The sequence below is a fragment of the Rhinatrema bivittatum genome, chromosome 4 (genome assembly GCF_901001135.1).
Source record: "Rhinatrema bivittatum chromosome 4, aRhiBiv1.1, whole genome shotgun sequence".
NCBI classification, from domain to species: domain Eukaryota; kingdom Metazoa; phylum Chordata; class Amphibia; order Gymnophiona; family Rhinatrematidae; genus Rhinatrema; species Rhinatrema bivittatum.
In genome coordinates this window covers 273,694,209-273,711,691 of record NC_042618.1, presented here as the reverse complement: position 1 = coordinate 273,711,691, position 17,483 = coordinate 273,694,209, and the positions used below count along the sequence as shown (strand labels likewise).

At 45.9% G+C, this 17,483-nt stretch overlaps 1 long non-coding RNA gene across 2 annotated transcripts in view; it reads right to left on the bottom strand.

The window, feature by feature from the left end:
- The window catches only part of LOC115090696, a 381,113-nt gene that overhangs the window by 32,379 nt on the left and 331,251 nt on the right, over window positions 1-17,483 (bottom strand). For both annotated transcript variants that reach the window (XR_003856471.1, XR_003856470.1), the window contains exon 10: window positions 764-912. This is a non-coding gene — a long non-coding RNA (uncharacterized LOC115090696). The remainder of the gene's footprint in view (window positions 1-763; window positions 913-17,483) is intronic.

Here is a 17,483-nt window from a genome sequence, read left to right as displayed (position 1 = left end):
GCTGGGCCCCCACTTTTACGGTACAGGGTACTGACATGCAAACCTTGAGATGAAAGCAGAGGACTGCTTCTACAGCCAAGTCCAAAAGCAAAGCACATTCAAGCAGCATTGTCTGAATTATCAAAAAGGTTGTTCATCCTGTAAAAATATTGCTAGCAGTAATTTTATGTGTTTGACAGCTGCTTGGTTTTGACTCTAAATATTGCTGCCCTTAACAGAATTATTGGGGGTAACCTGCATGGAGCGGCAGTTACTACAATAAGAAATTTGCTGAGCACACTGGAAGGTCTATTTGGTCTTTTTCTGCTGTCATTACTATGTTATTATGAATATGGATACACAAATACACATGAACTTTGCTCTTACTATATAAACAGATGGGGTTAGGCAGGGGAAACAATGTGCATATCTAAGAATATTCAGTATACATGCCTAGTTTTCTCTGCTAACCAAGTTACTCTCCAGAGGATGCCTATATTTAGAGCAGCAACTAAAACTAGGCAGTTACATTCAGCAGCTCTGCACAGGGCAATCTTCAATTAAGGAATCTTGCTGCTTAACTCCATCATTAAGCAGATAGATCCCTTTCAAAAATCACCTTCTTAATTTACAGCCTACTCTAAACTATTTTAGTAAAGTTTCCTTATGCATTGAGTTAACTTCACCAATAAAACACTAGATACTCTATCCCTTAAAAATTAATAGTACTATTATAACAAGTTACAATGCAACAAAAACTCCATTCAGATAAGTTGGCTCTTACCTGCTCATTAATTCTTGAAATGTTTCATTATCTATTGGGAAGATAAAGCTATTAATAATTGCCTTTAACTCATCCAAAGATATAAATCCACTGTGAGCTGTATCAAATGCTCTGAAGGCTTTAGCAATATTCTGATGGCTTCTGTACATCTGTAATAAAACATTTTATAATGCTGTGTTCAGAGAAATATGTTTGTAGTATTTACAAATTAATTTTTCTTTCAAGCTTTTTTTTTATGTCCTTTGTCCTTCAAAAATGGATGAGATAGACTGCAATAACCTGACCTTCCTACATTCAATCCAGTGGCGTAGCCACAGGTGGGCCTGGGTGGGCAGGTGCCCACCCAACTTAGACCCAGGCCCACCCAACTGGCACCGGAACTGCAAGGCTGTCGCGGGATCCCATCCCCGCGACAGCGAACAAGAGAACCCACGCCTCGCGCGCCATCACCGCACACATGGGGAAGCGCTGCTGCGGCCATATGGCCAACCGGTCTTCCTGTTGAGGGGGGGAGCAGAAGCGCCGCGCGCAGCTTCCGCTTCCTCCCCCCAATGCAGGAAGATCAGCTGCCTCTCCTGCTGCCACCCGTTCTCCTGCTATCTTCGGGCCAAACGGCCGCCAAACTTCCTTTTTGGGGGAGCGGAAGCGCCGCGGCAGCTTCAGCTTTCTCCCCCAAAGCAGGAAGATCAGCTGCCTCTCCTGCTGCCACCGGCCTCCTGCTATCTTCGGGCGTCGGGCCGTACTGCCCGCCGATCTTCCTGCTTGGGGGGGGGGGGGAGGGAGGAAGCGGACGTTGTGCGCTGCGCTTCCGCTACCCCCCCCCAGACAGGAAGTTCGGACGCCCGAAGATAGCAGGAGGCCGGTGGCAGCAGGAGAGGCAGCTGATCTTCCTGCTTTGGGGGAGAAAGCGAAAGCTGTGCACGTGCTTGAATGTGTATGTGTGGATGAGAATGGGAGTGTGTGTGGGTGAAAACTGGAGCCTGGGTGTGTATGTGGGTGAGAATGGAAGCTTGAATATGTGGGTGAATGGGAGCTCGAATGTGTGTATGTGTGGTTGAGAATGGGAGCCTGGGTTTGTGGGTGGGTGAGAATGGGAGCTTGAATGTGTGTATATATGGGTGAGAATGAGAGCCTGGGTTTGTGTGGGTGGGTGAGAATGGAAGCTTGAATATGTGGATAAGAATGGGTGCTTGAATGTGTGTATGTGTGGGTGAGAATAGGACCTTAAATGTGTATATGTATGGATGAGAATGGGAGCTTGAATGTGTGTGGGTGAGACTGGGAGCATGGGTTTGTGGGTGAGAATGGGAGTCTGGGTTTATGTGTGTGGGTGAGAATGGGTGCCTGGATGTGCGTCTGTGTGTGCATAAGAATATAAGCCTGGGGAGGGGTGAGAAAGTGAGAACTTGAATGTGAGCTTGGGGGGGGGGGGAGAGCATATGAGAGTGACAGCTTGAGTGTGTGAGAGGGAGTCTGTGAGAGAAAGCGTGTATGTGTGTGTGTGTGTGTGTGTGGAAGGGAAAAAGACAGTAATAGAAGAAAGACACTGAAAAGGAATTAGGAAATGAGCTATAAGGGAAAAAATGGGAAAAAGAGACCAGGACCAACTGATTAGAAAAATACAAAGATCAGACAACAAAGGTAAAAATATATATCTATATTTTGAGATGTTAGCAATTTAAATATAAGCAACACAACCACTCTCTCAAAATTTATGGACAGGTAGGAGCCGTGTATAAAATCGTAATAATAAGAAGGCTAAAGTACCACAAATCACCGTGAATTATGTTTGTATCATTAAGTAAACCTCATACTTAGGCGTAGATGTGAATGCTATGCTGCATAATTTGGCATTATTTATCAGTAAAAAAACAACTAGTAGACCTGCATGCCTACAGTCCACCCATGTTAACCTTGTGCCCACCCAAAAAATCAATTCTGGCTACGCCACTGATTCAATCAATAAGTTCACAGATACACAGATAACAAAATAGTTTTCCCCAAGCAGGGAGAGCCAAATGACTGAGTAGTAAATATATTTCAGAAAGAAAACAGATATATTTAACAGCTCTCCCTTTCATTCATTTCGACATAGCTGACTCAAAAGAATCACGTTAAAAGAAACACAAAACAAAACCCTGTATATCTGCCTCCCACTAAATGTTCATAATAGGTCAGTTTTCTCAATTGAGAAAGGTACAGTGAAGTGTCCCAGGGATCTGTACTGATCACTTTTACCAAGGGACTTCACCACTTTACCTCTTACACTAGATCTTGCATTCCAGTGAAACATGATCTAACATAGCCTTACAACCCCCATCCTCTCACTGGTTCTAGGACCAGTTGCTCCATGAAACAGTTATTTATGGTGTCCAAAAACTTAACTTCCTTGTCATATATTAATGAGACATTCACCTAGTCACTAATGGGGTAATTGGAACCTTCCATTATTATTGTGTTTCCATATTTAGTAACCTGTCTAATAACTCAGCATGGCATTTCTAAGGTTCTTATGTTTTTATGGTGCTTTGTAATATATTTATAAATAATCTAGTAAAGGGAACAATGAGCTAGGTGATCAAATTTGCAGACACAAAATTATTCAGATTGTGAGAAATTGCAGGAGCACCATTTGAAGACTGGGGGACTACTCATCCAAATGGCAGTTGAAATTGAATGTGGATAAGTGCAAAGTCATGTTAGGTTCCATACTAGGAGTTACCACTCAAGAAAAGGATTTAGGCATCATCGTGGATAATATGTTGAAATTCTCAGCTCAGTGTGCGGTGGTGGTCAGAAAAGCAAACAGAATGTTAAGAATTATTAGGAAAGGAAAGAAAAATAAAACTAAGAATGTCATAATACTTCTGTATTGCTCCAAGGTGCAATTGCATCTAGAGTACTGTGCACAGTTCTGGTTACAACATCTTAAAAAAGATATAGCTGAACTGGAAAAGGTACAGAGAAGGGTGACAAAATGATAAAGGGGATGGAACGGATCAACAAGGAGGAAAGGCTAAAGAAATTAGGGCTCTTCAATTTGGAGAAGAGACAGCTGAGAGAGGATCTGATAGAGGTCTATAAAATCATGAGTGGAGTAGAATGGGTAAATGCAAATTGACTGTTTAAATTTTAAAAAAAGGCAAAGACTAGCAGGCACTCAATGAAGTTTCTAAGTAGCACATTTCAAACAAATCAAAGGAAATATTTTTTCACTCAATGCATAATTAAGCTCTGGAATTCACTGCTAGAGGATATGGTAAAAGCAGTTAGCTTAGGGGTTGATTTTAAGACCCGTGCACGCACAAGGACTCGCCAATTTTATACCATGCGCACACCGGCATGTAATAAAATCCAATGGCTGCAAGCACATGCATACCCTAACTTTTTTTTTTAAATTTTTGAACTTGCCTGCTCCTTTCAGCAGTAGTAAGTTCCTCACGCCACGCAGCCGGCCAGCACTCACTTCCCTGGAACAGCGACTAATGGCGCTGTCCCAGCCCGCCCCCACCCCGCCGCTACCCATCCAGACCATGCCCCCAGCCCACCCTTATTGCAGGGCCCGGCACTTCTACACGTAACAGTATCTGGGCCTGTTCTAAAATGTGCACGGCGTGCGCAAGACCTGGCCAAGTGCGTAACCCCTGGTTTCTATGCGTGAGGCCCTTTTAAAATTGGGCCAATAGCTGGGTTTAAAAAAGGTGTCAACAAGTTCCTAAAGGAAAAGTCCATAAAGTATTAACCAGGTAGACTTGAGTTAAGCCACTACTTATAACTGGAAGTTAGAAGCATGGGATCTGTCTACTATTTGAGATCCTGCCAGAAATTTGTGACCTGGTGTGACCACTGATGGAAACAGTGGCCACTCCAGGCTTGATGGTCTCATGATCTGACCAAGTATGGCAATTCGTAATTTATTATATTTGTGATGAAGCCCCAGATAGTCAGAGGCGAAAACAATGGGGTTATAGGAAAAAAAAGGTAACACAGAAGCCGGGTAATACAGCAGAGGGACTATTGCAGGCCATCCCTGAGCACTCCAGGAGGATGGCACTAGGCTTTCCTCCCGACAAGATTCAAGATTCGACTGTGGCCCTGCAACCCGCAGGGCCACAGTAAGTAGCCTGACCAGGAGTCACGGGGTGTTATTGTGACTTAGCTGTCCAGAGGGTTCCCAGTCCCGAGCTCAGAATATGGAGGGAAGGGGGGGGGGCAGGGGCTCCACTGCCAAGTATACTCCCAGGGTTACTACAATAGGCCCGGAAGGAGGGGACAGGGACCATAACCCTGGCAGGGAGGCTTCGGGGTTACTCCCGTCTGCCCAAGCAGGACCCCGAGGCTCGTGGCTGTCTAAGGACGGGAACGCCTCACTTCTCCCGTAGACGTGCTCCGTGGAAGGCGTGCTCCACTGCCCAAAAACAAAAGCCTAAATATAAACTAGCAGTGAAGGCTGGGGTCCATCGAGAAACTCGCAGAGCCCACCCTCTATTGCCCATGTCCAGACAAATCTGTCTATTGTGTCTGTAGCTACAGCATGTTTGTATTCGTTCTTCACCCTGGCCCGCACCACCCAGCAAAAAAGGAACATGCAGTCTTCCAGGGCAACACCTTCCGACACCACGGTCCTTGTCCGGTGGATGACATGCTTTGCAGTGGCTACAATGTAGTTAATAAGGTGATAACTGGCCCTCGATCTCCTGTTGTTCGAGGTGGTGCGGCCATAATGAAGAGGTGAGGGTTAAATTGCAGCCAAAAACACAGGAGGAGGGCCCTTCAATTCTGCGAGAAATGGTGTTAACTGGGGACATCCAACACCGCCGGTCTGTACCAGGAGAGCACCGACCTGTGTGGTCCCGGACTCTATGAGCCATCGGTGCACCTGAGGGAATTCCATGGCATTCACAACCAGAGAGGGGTTGTGAATAAGGGGCTCTTCTGGAATGTCCAAGCTCAGGGGCTCCGAGGGATCTTGTGTTCCCTGAGACCCACACTCCAGGCTTTAAAAATATCTTGGTAGAAGACTGGCAGTACCGGGAAATCGCGAGCATACACTTCCATATCAATCATTAAAAGCTACCAGTCGTACCACAACCTGCCCACTTGCTGGAGGAAAAAAGCCCCCAGTGGATGGGTCTGCCTACAGGAATCTCCGCAAGGCCTGGAGCTACAGGGTGTGGACTTTTGCATCTTATGTCCACCACCCCCTGTCCTCCCTCCCCGAGGGAGGACAGGGGACCAGGTGCCTCCTCCCGGCCCAGAAGAAGTCCAGCAACTTCCTCTGATTCCGGGAGATGAACTCCGAGGGCGGCTTCAGGGTGGCCAACCGGTGCCACAGCATGCTGGACACCACCTGGTTCACCACTAAGGCCCTCCCCCAGAAGGACATGAGCTTGACCAGACCCTTCCACACCCCCAGACGAACTGCCATCTTTTCCTCCAACTCCTTCCAGTTCGCCGGGGCCGCAGACTTCGCAGCGGTAAGGTGGACACCCAAATATTTCAGGGTCCCCCTGCCCCAAGAAAAATTATCAATCTGGCTAGGGGGGTACATCCACCTGTTGCGGCCCTAACCAGAGACCGGAGATTTTGGCCCAGTTGATTCGGGCTGAGGATGCAGATAAAAAAACCTGCTGGCAGGCTCGCACCCTCTCCAAATCGTGGGTCCTGGACCATGAGGAGTACATTGTCCGCATATGCCGACAGGGTGATCCACATCTCCGGCACCATAGCGCTAAGCCAACGAGCTGCTGCGCAGGAGACACAGAAATGGTTCGATGGCCAGCGCATAGAGCTGCCCGAAGAGCGGGCACCCCGACATACTCCTCAACCGAATGCCAGAGGTGCCATCAAGGACCAGTTGACCTTAACAAGGCACTCTGTAGAAGAATAAAGGACACAGAGAAGACCCACGAAATGGGGGCCAAATCCGAATGCCTGGAGGGTTCCCATGAGGTACGTGTGATCCACCCTGTCGAAGGCCTTCTCCTGATCAAGGGACAAAAAGCCTACTGACAGACCAGTCCTACGGCAAAAATGAAGAAGGTCCCGGACCAAAAAGATGTTGTCAAAGATGGTCCGGCCCGGGATGGTGTAGGATTGATCGGGGTGAATCACACCTGCCAGCACAGACCATAGCCACTGCGACATCGCTTTGGCTATGGTCTTATAGTCTTGTGCACAGCAGGGAGACTGGACACCAATTCCGAATGTCGCCGCGGGTCCCCAGCCTTGGGCAAGAGAGTCAGCACTGTGTGACGGCTGGAAAGGGGAAGGGTGCAGGCCTCAAAGGCTTCCTCTAGGACCCGCAGGAGATCAGGTCCTAGGAGATCGAAAAAGTGGGCAAAAAACTCAATGCTCAGTCCGTCAACGCCCGGTGTTTTATTGTTGGACATCTGACCCAGCACGGCAGAGAGGTCGGCCAGAGTGAAGGGCTCATCCATCCTCTCTCTGTTGTGCTGACTGAGCGCGGGAAGCCCATCCCACAAGTCCCTACAGGCATCGGGATCGACATGGTCTGGAGAGAAGAGGGCAGAGTAAAAGCTGTTCCATCCCCTTTATCATTTTGGTCACCCTTCTCTGTATCTTCTCCCATGACAACTATATCTTTTTTTGAAATGCGGCAACCAGAATTGTACACAGTATTCAAGGTGCTGGGTCTTACCATGGAGGGATACAGAGGGCATTATGACATTTTCCGTTTTATTAACCATTCCCTTCCTAATAATTCCTAACATTCTATTTGCTTTTTTTGGCTGCTGCTGCACACTGAACCAACGATTTCAAAATAGTATTCACTATGATGCCTAAATCCTTTTACTGGGTGGTAGCTCCTAATATGGAAACTAACATCGTGTAACTACAGCAAGGGTTATTTTTCCCTGTATGCAACACCTGTTGTGAGGCCCGGCCACGCTCACTCGCGGCCAGACCTCCCTACCTCCTCCACACAGCCCGATCGTGATCCCCCTCGCAGGCGGTCAGCAGTGCACGGGCCGCGGCGTGATGGCAGTGGGACGTCGGAGAGCAGCGTCGGGGAAGCCGCGGCTGGCTCTGCCCCTTAAGGGGGCCGCGATGCTGAATCGAGGCCGGCCCCGGAAGATGACGTTCATCTGCGAGGGAGATTTAAACTCCCTCAGTGGAAAGGCCAAGACGCCTTCGCAACAGGTTCCTGTGGTTTGGCTTTGTTCTGTGGCTTCTCTGTGTTTCCTGGTTTGTCTTCGGATTGCCTTGGACTTTGCAGCTTGCCGCCCCTGCCCCGACCCCTGCTTGGAACTAGGACTGTGCCTGTTTGCTGCCCTGCCTTGACCCTTGCCTGGACTTTGGACTGTGTTGCTTGCCGCCTGCCTTGACCCTTGCTGGTATCTGGACCGTATTGTTTGCCGCCTTGCCTTGACCCTTGCCTGGATTCTGGACCGTGTTGCTTGCCGCCTGCCTTGACCCTTGCCTGGTATCTGGACTGTGTTGCTTGCCGCCTGCCTTGACCCCTTGCCTGGATTCTGGACTGAGCCTGCTACCGCCTGCCTTGATCCTAGCCTGGGACCCGGACTGCATTACCAGTCACCTCTCTGAGGATGCCGTAACAAGGCCGTATTGCGGAACCTCCACCTTCCGGAGACGAGTTCGCCCTGAGTACTGCTGGTGAGTGTCATCTCTCGCTCCGGTTCAAGGGTCCACTACCATAACAGATTGCGAAGGCCATGGACCCAGTGGATCTCTCTGCTCTCCAGTCTATTCCAGGCCTTGCCCAGCAGTTGATGCAGCAACGACAGCAGCAACAGCAACAGCAGCAGAGTCTGGTGGCATTAACTGCCACTGTGGAATGGCTGGTCCGTCGGCTTGACCTCTACTCATGAGAGCCGAGGCGGCCGTTTCTGCCACCTACCCTTCCAAGTGCTTCTGCTTCGGTCTCTCACTTGCCTCCACCACTCGTTTTTCTGGAGCGGCTAAGTTGTTGTAGAGGTTTCCTGAACCAATGCTTTCATCAGATTTTCTCTGCAAGGGCAGCAATTCCCTAATGACCAGGCGACGACACTCCTTCATTATACTCTCTACTAGACGGTAAAGCCACTGGCCTGGGCTTCTCCCCTCTGGTGGAGAGTGGGGATCCCATTTTGAATGACTTATCCAGATTTGTTCAAACCTTCCGCCAGGTGTTTTGACGAGCCAGGACGACTATCCACAGCTTCTTCGGAACTTCTTAACCTGCGACAAGGTACCCGCACTTGACAGACTTTGCGATTGATTCCGCACCCTCGCCTCAGAACTGGGATGCGTCCGGACTGTCTACGGGGCATTTTTCTGGAGGGTTTATCACCCCGCATCAAAGACGAACTCGCTGGCCGGGAGCTCCTGGAGGACCTGGACGCACTTATTGACCTGGCAGGCTGTATAGACCACCTCGACACCTGTGTTCCTTATGGCCCCAAATTTCTCTCGTCCATTGGGTTTACTCCCTACCAACTACGGAAGCTCCAGCGAGACCAGAGAGGACACTATTGCCGTTGGAAGAAGTCGGTTGACTACGGAGGAGAAAGCAACGCTGGAGAAGAATGGGACTGTGTTTGTATTGCGGCAACAGAGGACATCTTTTTGGCTCAGTTGCCCGGAGCGCCCGGGAAACTACCGATCCTAGGTGTCTCCGAGGAGCAGACCCTAGGGAGTAACCTAGCTCCTCATTTCGTAGTTCCAGTGACATTGCAATGTGAGCAGGGGCCCTTCACAACTCAGGCTCTGGTTGACTCCGGTGCTGGAGGGAACTTTATCCTGGCCGAACTTGTTTCACCAGCTACAGCTGCCGTGTACGTTCCTCGCAAGATTGCCATTATTCATTTCATCTATCCAAGGTGAGAACCTTCCTAGACGGGTTACCTCTTGTACTGCTCCCATATCACTCCAGACTGGGATCCTCCACCATGAGGAGATTTAAACTTCTTATCTTGGAGAAAAGCTGTCCACCCAGTAGTACTGGCTTGCCCTGGTTACAAAGACACTCTCCTCCCATAGACTGGAGGACCCTTCAGATTGCTGCCTGGGGTCCAGACTGCCTAGGGACCTGTATCCAACGGAAACCCCAACCGGTGATCCCGGTACTATTACCATGACATGTCCACTAATCTGTTAGGAAACATATGGATGTTATGTGGGCGTAGAGCATATATGCACATTCCCCCAGATGGAGAGGCAGATGCACTCTAGGCTACATCCTCCCCTCATACTATGCAGTCAAAAATTTACCCAAAGCAAGGCTCCGTAACAAAGGGGAGGCGATAAATAATCCCATAGAAAAGTATACAGAAACTCAGATAGCTAGAAGCCTGTTTCCTCCAATGGGACAGATATGAATTACACGAGACTTACACATCCTAGCTAACTGGACGTCTGCCCTATTTAATCAGACAGTCCATGTATTAAAACTACTCACAACAGAAGTCTCTCAGATTAGAGAAGTAGCATTACAGAACAGCTATACCTCAGACACTATTTTAGCATCATAGGGTGGTGTTTGTGCGTAATTGGATCTCATTGCTGTGTGTACATATCAGACTATAAAGCAAACCTCACACATACCATAGAGCAGATAGAAACCATGGTTGCTGATGCACCACTTTCAGACAGAATACCAACTTCTCCATGGGACTGGCTATGGTCCTGGCTCCCCTGATATTCTGTCTCAAAAGGGTGATTTCTATTATAATGACCATAATTGTCTTAATTATCTGCCTGTGATGCTGTATTCAGTGCATACCCAACCCTCATATCCATATTGAAACCTTGCTCTCAACCCGGATACAAGATGTCTTGTAAGATGCCTAATAGGGAATCCTGAGCCCTGCAGCGTTGACACACCACGCTGCACCAGCTCTGGGTGATATGGAGATTCAGGAGCTCATCGGCAGCTGGCACACCACGCCGAATCAGCTTTCTTCTCTCCATAATCCCCCTTTTTCCTATTTCCAGCCCCATACCAAGACATAACAGAATTCCCGTAGGGGTCTAAAGCTTTATTGAGCTGCCTAAACAAAAACAGAAAGGGTGAGATGTGGGAATTATAAGCTTTGCCAGCAAGCCATTCATCAGGGTTTAAACACGTAACTTCCCTTCTCCCTGACCTTTGCCTGAATAAAAGCATCACCTTGTGCTTAAGTCTCTGCCCTGGGAAAGGATACCTGACTGTCATGTCATTTCTCTAGTTTTATAATTAATCCTGATAGCCTGAAAGTAGGGCTGGGGTGTTCCCTAGTCAGAGGCAGGACCAAAGTCAGGAGGTATAGATTTCAGCAAGCCAATGAAATGATCCGTGCACACCCCCATGAGCCAAAGCCAATAGTGTAGAGGACATGTCGTTGCTATGGGGAAAGTAGCCAATCATGTGATGGACCACATCATTGCCCTTTGTATGAATGTACAATAAAGGAGGGACTCTGAGGTGTGGCTCAGGTCTCTTTTACCTGCCTGCCATGAAAGCTGCCTGATGCCTCTTCATTACTCCTACAAAATTCACTGCTCTCTCTGGGATAAGCAATATGAAATCTATCAACTTTTGGGATCCTGCCAGGTACATGTGACCTGGATTGGCCACTTTTCGGAACAGGATACCAGGCTTAATGGACCTTTGGTCTGATCCAGTATAAATTCTTATATTTTCTAAAGAAAACCTGGATCCTCATAGGCTGGGGCTTATAAACTGACTACATGTAATGTGATACTTTTACTTGAGTTTCTTATAGACAAAGGAAATAACTTTTTTTCTTTTTAATAGGATTATTTAAACCATTGATATTTAGAGATATTATCTTAATATTATTTCACTCAAGCTTAACCAGCATCTTATATTCATATCACAGAATATATTGAAGTATTTAAGAAGCACAAATATAGCATACCAACTAGAGATGTAGTCATTATAAACATTTATATAGCAGATCAGTATTAATAAATGGACTAAAGAACCAATGAGTACAATATCCTAGATCCATAGAGATAAAGAAACTTAATCTGAGCTCACATTGTGGGGGTGGCTTTTGCCTTCATATTGCTTCATACAAAAAACAAAATCACTAATAAATTCCTTCTACCATAGTATTAAATTAATATGTTCAACAGATCTCCATACACTGCAAATTTCTGAGTGTGGTAAAGGAGCATTAGAGATTACAAAACTTCAGTGCTCGAACCCACAGGCCTCAAATGAGATTGCAATCATGAATGCATTCCAACAGATTCTCCATGGTGGAGTGTCCAAATTTTTCCCTGTGGTTGCATTGCAATAAATATCCCTGCAGGAAGCACAAGATATGCAACAGAGTAACTTTTTCAACTGTTACACCTGTTATCTAGAAAGGCGTATAAGACAGCAATATAATAACTCATTTAACTTGCCAGCATTGTCAAGGAAAACTAGGGCTCAGAACATAACTTATATATTGCCCAACAATAATGCTGACCAAGACAAAAATACTTAACATCCAAATAGATAAGGGCATCTTTTCAGTAGCTCTTGCATAACATCTATTCCATAATCCACCCATCTATAGTAAGCCCAGAGTGGTTGCAAGACAAAATTTCCATCTTCAATAGGCCCGTCTATGTGTCCATCCTGCAGATTATGAAAGTAAGCACTTCACATCATCAGGGTCCTTCAAAGATTTTGGTGATATTATTTCGTTATCCTCATTTAGCAGAGTACAGAAGTAAAATCTTGCATTATTTTCTTCAGTGATTTTACGAAATCAAAAATGGTTTTCATTGAACTGTAGTGGTTCTTGATCATATCCGTTGTTGTTATGATCTTTCTCCCTTCCCAACAGCAGGGGTGCTTTTAAGTTTTTGCTTTCTTAATCAATACTTGTAGGTATCAAAGGATGTTTATCACAATCGCTGTTAGGAACTTGAAACTTGCAGATTTCAAAGATGGCTCTCTGTCTCAAAGAGCATGTTAAATTGTATGTCAAGTGTGAGAACCCATTTTGCAATTCTTGTCTCCCATAGGCAGGGGCTTCAGTGCCTGCTTAGTTCTCCCAGCTGTATGGCCTGTATGTTCTGCTGTTCTATTTGACTTAGATATATTTTGGCTTTACTGTCTACATGTGGTCAGAGTTTGGTCCTAGTTATGGTTCCAGTCTTGATCCTTGTGCTCTTAGACTCTGGTCCTCAGCCCTAATTTTTGGCCTCTACATTTGTCCCATTCTCGGGCCTTCATAATCTATGTTATTGTTTTGTCTTAGTTTATCACTTCATTCTTGTCTGGTTGAAGTTTGTGTTCAATATCTTGTTCATGCAGTGGCCCTTTAATACTTCAGTGGGTACCTTCCTGCTCTTTGGTTCCTACAGCAGTCCAGCCCTGCTCCTGAGGGAGCCTTCATGTTCCAGGTATGTACTTGTCCTTGTCTCCAGTGTGTTCCCTGCTGTCCACATTCTGCTGGTCACTAGCACCTAAAGACTGAACTGAGGAGAAGATGGCTGGTACAGGCAGAAGATATCCTGTTCCTGCTCATGATCAGCCTGAAGGGAGATATCTCATGTTTAACCACTGAAAGCTCCCCATATTGAATCATAATAGCCAAAGAGGGATGCAGACAAGTATGTTGACAGACCAAAAACACTTGTCTCAATTAAAGAAAAGAAACTTTGCCCAGATGAGAACTTTAAACCAGAACTGAAGGATACTATCAAGATCTACTTGTTTGTAAGTTCTAGTGTAAATAAAAACCAAGGCAGAGGGATGATGCCAGAAAATTTGGCTCAAAAGCAGAAGTCACTGGACTGACCAAGGGAAAGTCCAAAGGCCAGAGGGGCTCCCATCCTTGGGACAAAAGGGGAGCCACTCTGAAATGGAGAAAATACTGACAGAGCCGACCAAAATATGGTCCAGACGTGGTAGGATTGCCCCTCTCTGAAAAAAAGGGAGGGGGAAAAAGACCTGCAACGCAGTGAAGATCCTCCACCCACTACATGATTATGCCCAAGCTTATGCATATTTATCAGCTGGAAAGTATAAGACAGGGCAAATAAGGAGGAAAGGGAGTGGACCTAAAGCAGCCCCAGCACCCCTGCCACAGACCTTAGACAGGATCCATGCCATCAATCCTTCAAGAAAAACTGAAAACTTGGCTATTAATCTGCATTTCCCTGATTTCTTACTGTAGATTTACCATGGCAAATTCGATTGTTTGTTTCTTTTTTATAATTTCCTCCCTCTAATCCTTCCTTTTTTAACCACCTTTCTGGTCCCTCTGTTCTTTTTTCCCCTTCCCTCTCCTCTCCTCATCCTCTCTCATAATTTTCACTCAGTGCTCCCATGCTCTATTTCTCTCGATACTTCCATATGTTTTTTAATTTTTAATTTTTAATCCATCTTTTGATTTCCTGTAAGGCATCTGGTAAAGATGAACAATTCAAACTCTGTGTTTTATTATTGTTCCTACAGGTTTTTCATGTTTTGATGTTCTTTGTTACATGTAATGCTTTTCAAGCAAGTTTTAATTGTTCAATGTAAACCGATTTGATTTGCATCTAATGCAAGAAGACCGGTATATAAAAAACCAAAATAAATAAATAAATAAATAATGGACTACTCCTCCAAGAGCTTAACCAAACCTTTTTTAAACCCAGCCTCACTAACTACACTAACCACCATCCTCTGGCAACAAATTCCAGAGTGAAAAGAAATTTTCTCCAATTAGTCTTAAATGTGCTACTTGCTAACTTCATGGAATGCCCCCTAGTACGTCTATTATTCGAAAGTGTAAATAACCGAGTCACATCTACTCGTTCAAGACCTCTCTTGATCTTAAAGACCTCTATCAATCCCCCCTCAGCCATCTCTTCTCCAAGCTGAACAGCCCTAACCTCTTCAGCCTTTCCTCATAGGGGAGCTGTTCCATCCACGTTATCATTTTGGTTGCCCTTATCTGTACCTTCTCCATCGCAACTATATCTTTTTTGAGATGCAGTGACCAGAATTGTACACAGTATTCAAGGTGTAGTCTCACCATGGAGCGATATAGAGGCATTATGACATTTTCCGTTTTATTAATCATTTCCTTCCTAATAATTCCTAACATTCTGTTTGCTTTTTTGACTGCTGTGGCACACTGAGCTGACAATTTCAATGTATTATCCAATTTGATGCCTAGATCTTTTTCCTGGGTGGTAGCTCCTAATATGGAACCTAACATCGTGTAACTACAGCAAGGGTTATTTTTCCCTATATGCAACACCTTGCACTTGTCCACATTAAATTTCATCTGCCATTTGTATGTCCAATCTTCCAGTCTTGCAAGGTCCTCCTGTAATGTATCACAATCCGCTTGTGATTTTACTACTCTGAATAATTTTGTATCATCCACAAATTTGATAACCTCACTCATCGTATTCCTTTCCAGATCATTTATATATATCTTGAAAAGCACCAGTCCAAGTACAGATCCCTGAGGCACTCTACTGTTTACCCTTTCCAGTGAGAAAACTGACCATTTAATTCTACTCTCTGTTTCCTGTCTTTTACCCAGTTTGTAATCCACGAAAGGACATCGCCTCCTATCCCATGACATTTTAGTTTTCTTAGAAGCCTCTCATGAAGGACTTTTGGTTATCTCTACTGAATATTTCTGGAAACTTTTTCTATTTTCTCAAATAACACATTCTCTATGGCGACTGGGTCCCCATAATATCACTCAAGTCTCTCCCATACTTCTTTTAGCGCTGTAAAGGGATCACATGGGTAGATGTTGATTAATCCTTTCACATGTTTGACCGATTCACGTCCCAACCATTTTACCATCAGGTTTATTTCTTCCTTTGGACTCCAATCTCATATCCTCCACAGCATCTTGGAAGTCATATTTCCATGCCTGGTAACTCTCAGGGCAGTCGTTGAACTCGTAAAGCCCCGCGGTTATGAATTACCGGTGGGTCATGTACCTTGCTAGGTCTTCTCAGAAGGTCTTGATGGGTGGCTGTGCGCGTCACATTTGTTGCGCATTGGCTCAGGATGTGGAGGGTCAATTGTCTCCTGTTTAGTCTCAGGGTATTCCATTGGAGCCCTTCCTGAGTGTAGTTGCCTAGCTCTTTCTCATTCTCGATGCCCATGGGACGCTGGGATCCATGGTTCCACTGAAGTGTTTTCCTTGGGGCGTGTGCTTGGCGCATGAGTTAATTGCACTGAATCTGTGCAATTCAGAGCCGGTGGATCACTGCCATAGCATTTAGTATTCATGGCATTTTGCGTTTCAGGTTCGATTTCTTTGGTCAAGACAGCCATTTATGAGGGGGAGCGCGTTCTCCCATGATGCGAGTGTTGCTTTGAGGGAGGCGGCGTTTTGGTGCTGGCATGTGTTGGAGGGTGAGCTGTGACATACTCAAGCGTCCACTGGGCCGTGTCTTGCTGGGCCATGGAACTGAGTGGGTCCCCCCCCACTGCCTTGGTCCAGGGCCACATCAAATACCTTAGTTTCAGCTTCAAGGGCTGCTGCTTCTCCTTTCTGCCGCAACACGTCCAAGGCAATATCTAGTTCAGCCTTTCTGTGTGCCTCGGCGGCAGCTGTAGCAACAGCTGCAGCAGTGGCCTTCTGTTGTTCTTCTATTCTGAGCCTTTCTCTTTTAAGGGCTGCTTCTTGTTCAGCATACTGTATGCATATTATGGCTGCTTGAGACTCTGCTTTCTTTTGAAGGGCGGCTGCGCTGAGTTGAGACCTTACGGACCCCATTGTATACTTAGAGGTGTAGGAGTGCTGAGAGTCAATCTCGCTTATTGAATCGCTTGCTTCTGCACTGTTAATGTTATCTATTACCATTCTCTGGCGTATTTGGTCTAAATTCTGTTGTGGCCTCTTTCTTCAAGGCTTTCTGCAGTGTTAGTTCATGTTAAGAACTTGAGATACTCTGCTGTGGTGAGCCGATAGGTTTGAGAATGAAATTTCAGCGGTTCTATATGGTACTTAAGGATGGTGGGGCTTTCTGAGACCTTCTCCCTTTCCTGCTCGACACTATGCCACTCTCTTTCTATCCTGTGTTCATGCCCCTGTCTTCTTGTTTCATATCTCTGTGTAGCTTTCTCTGTTAGTATACATAATCTCTTCGATTCACTGTTTTTCATCCCTCCCTTCAACGTTCTCCCCTTTCTGCTCTGTGTCATCTCTTAGTCCCATGGTTTCAGTGAACTGTTTAAAGGTATCTTGCTGCTTCAGCCAAGTCTCTTTCTTAACAGTAATCAGGTCTGCTCAGGCTAAACTTCTGGCAGTCACCAAGTCTGGAGTTAAGAGGGATGAACCTTTGAATTCTTTAGAAGCAGGGGGACAAGAGTTAGCTGACACCTCAGGAAAGTTTGTCTCTGGGTGATTGTTTTTTCTGCTCCCTGTCCATAGAGTCAGCAGAGATCTGGTATCTATGGCAACTAATTGCTCTCTGTCTCTAGTCTACAGGAGCAGTGGCAAGGGGAGGGGTGAGCTGCTTACAGGTGAGAAATTCCTTGATGGCAAGAGGGAAGCTTGAATGGGCTTAAAGACTGTCGTTAAGTCCTTTGTCTAGAGTCTGAACTCAGTTGCATGGAGTTAAAATGCTTCCTTTGCAACTCTTTGTATATCTTGCTTGCAGTATAGGCTCATTTCACATGTGCGCTTGCTACTTTAATACGTTGCAGACTCAAAGTAAGTTCCGAAAATATAAATCTTCACAACCTAAGGGTTTTTATATTTGATTCCCTGGCCTTTCACCACAGCTG